Below are 2,756 nucleotides of genomic sequence, written 5' to 3'. Positions count from 1 at the left end.
TGAATCCTGTGATAGTATATTGAGTATATACCCTTTACGATAACCATACTGGTTGTAGAGAGTAATGGCAGTCATGTCTATCATTAGCAATACTAATAAAGATTACTACATTGACTAGCAGTGTCTGCAAATTTGTTGTGTTGACAAGTGTTTTTCTGGGCACTGCTGGAAATGAGATGTATAGGCAGATATTTTTCCTGGAGTTTCCAGATCTTTCATTGCTGAGCAGGCATGCCAGATTGGTTGCTTATTAAAACTGGCATGGTGCCCTGTGGGGCTAATGTGTTAATGACAAGTAGTGCTTCTCTTGAGCATTGGCCCTGCCCCTCATTAGTGTCCCCCAGGATCTGCCGCTGCCACCTTGGGTCTCCATTCTGCCCCCAACATTCCACTGAAAGCCTCCAGGAGTGGGGTTTCAGTGCTGCTCATACATCATAGGTGAGTCTTTAAAAAGGGATCTTAAAGATGGCAGGATAATTTAATGGCCAAATGTAATATTTGTAGCTCCAGAGGCTAAGATAATGATGAAAGCAATGAAACCTTAGGGTCTGGAGCAGGGTCTTTCTACCGAAGAGGGTGAAGAAGGTTGTGGAAGAATTTGTTTTATTTATTTATTTTTATTGTTTTGAACTTCCTTTGAATGTTCATGTATTTGCTAACAGGTCATGAGGGAAGGAAAGATATAAAAGTAGCTAAGAGGGAACTGTGGTATTTTGAATTGGTATGGTGGTGTGGGTGGTTTCATTGTATGAAAGTAGAAGAAGGATGGTGGAAACTAGAAGAGGGGTGACCTACTCAATAGACCTGTGCAAACCTGACCACAAAGGCCAGTTGGGGAGCCTCTTAGCTACAAATACCATGTTCCAGTTCATGGAGAGGGCTTTCTCAGGCTATATTATACTTTGAACTGTAAGGGCAATTTTTCAACTTTTTTTTTTTTTTTTTTTTTTATTTTGGGACAGAGAGAGACAGAGCATGAACGGGGGAGGGGCAGAGAGAGAGGGAGACACAGAATCGGAAACAGGCTCCAGGCTCCGAGCCATCAGCCCAGAGCCCGAAGCGGGGCTCGAACTCACGGACCGCGAGATCGTGACCTGGCTGAAGTCGGACGCCTAACCGACTGCGCCACCCAGGCCCCCCCTTATGCCCTCTATGCACACATTCCCAACAAGGGTTTATTGTTACACAATTGTTAAGAGTTAATGATATATTTATTGCAATGTTTCAGCTTTTGGCATTTGTCAACACTTTTCAATAATAATACTGGGTAAAAAAATGATTGCTGAGAGCTCACATTGTTAGTGAACTGATTTTCTAAGCTCATAGAATTTAAACACTCTTGGAAAAAATTTCTCAATATAAAAAATTGTATCTGATCTGTTAATTTTATAAGCATATTCATTATTACTATTATTAAAACTAATGAATTCAACTTGGCATTGGATCACCATATAATTAGAGGAATAAAATCACTCTGAATGCTGAACTCATTGGGAATGGATAATTTGACTACTCTAGCCAGTTCTATTATTAATTTCAGGGTTGTTCAGTTCAGCTTCAATTAAAATCAAACATTTATTAGTTTCAATTGAGTTGTTATCTTTGAATAAGTAATGTGGGTAATATATGCACAAGGTAATATATGCAATGATAATAAAATTCAAACAGTATAAAATGGTATACAGAGAGAGTAAGTCTCTGTCCCATCACTGACCCTGTGTATCTGCCCTCTCCTCAATGGCAATCACTTTATCAGTTATGTGAGTGTGTGTATGTGTGTGTGTATCCATTGAAAGATGTATCAGAGACCAATCTATCTGTTTTTCTATATTATCTCTATCCATATGTGATTTTATTTTACATAGATAGCAATATGGTATAAACATTTTTCTCCTTTTGCTTTTTAATTAATATTATACCTTGTTCATAGTTTCATATCATTTTTTTTCCATTGAGGAATATTATTTGCACATCTAGTACATTCCTAGGAGAAGAATCCTAGGATTTTCTCTCCTGAGTATTTTCATCTTGCTTCTTCATGGTCCAGGATGCCAGCTGAGGTAAGTACAATGAAACCAAATTGGTGAGATGGGAGATTATTCTGTCATTTTTCTACATCTCTGAGCTGTACATCAAATCTGGGGCTGATCACTCCATACTTGTTTAATCTGCCCATGAGGTTCCCAACAATTTTCCCAGTTCTATGATCATCAACAATTTCAAATTCGCCAATGTAACCATGGTTCATCGTTACAATTAGAAACTGGATGACTTTGGAGCATGGCCTGATAAGAACCTGGCATTTGCCTCTCTTTTCAGCATTGTTAATGCTCTTGAGAGCATCCACCAGGACATTCATGTGCACCATTATGGTGGCACAGACAGATGGTGGAAACAGTTTTCCTATCTTTTTTGAAAAACTGTTGAGCATTTTACTGTAACCCAAAAATCTATGGAGTACCTACCATGTTCTAAGTATTGCCTGGGAAGGAAAGATGAATATGACATGTTTCTGTCTCCCAGGGCTTATGTTCTGGTGGAAAAGAAGATATATCTCTGGGTGATTATAAAAAAGATAGGCTGTAGATGTGCTGTAAGAATGGTGGAAGAAGAGTTAAAAGAATGAACCTATAAGAAAAAGATTAATTCTATTTGGAAGACATGAGAAGTTCTCCCAGAAGTAGAAGATTTGAAAAAGATACTGAATAATTGGTAGATCTCTGATGGGTGCAGATGTGGGTTAAGGGTTTCCAAGC

General features: G+C 38.5%; 1 pseudogene; it reads right to left on the bottom strand.

Annotated features, from left to right (window-relative positions):
- Positions 1 to 1,984: 1,984 nt before the first annotated feature.
- On the bottom strand, positions 1,985 to 2,380 carry LOC106967268 (40S ribosomal protein S15a-like; annotated as a pseudogene).
- Between the last annotated feature and the right edge of the window lie 376 nt (positions 2,381 to 2,756).

This window comes from Acinonyx jubatus, chromosome B3, assembly GCF_027475565.1.
Source record: "Acinonyx jubatus isolate Ajub_Pintada_27869175 chromosome B3, VMU_Ajub_asm_v1.0, whole genome shotgun sequence".
In the NCBI taxonomy this organism is placed as follows: Eukaryota; Metazoa; Chordata; class Mammalia; order Carnivora; family Felidae; genus Acinonyx; species Acinonyx jubatus.
Note: the sequence above shows the minus strand (reverse complement) of the source record. Positions and strands in the feature narration are given on the sequence as shown.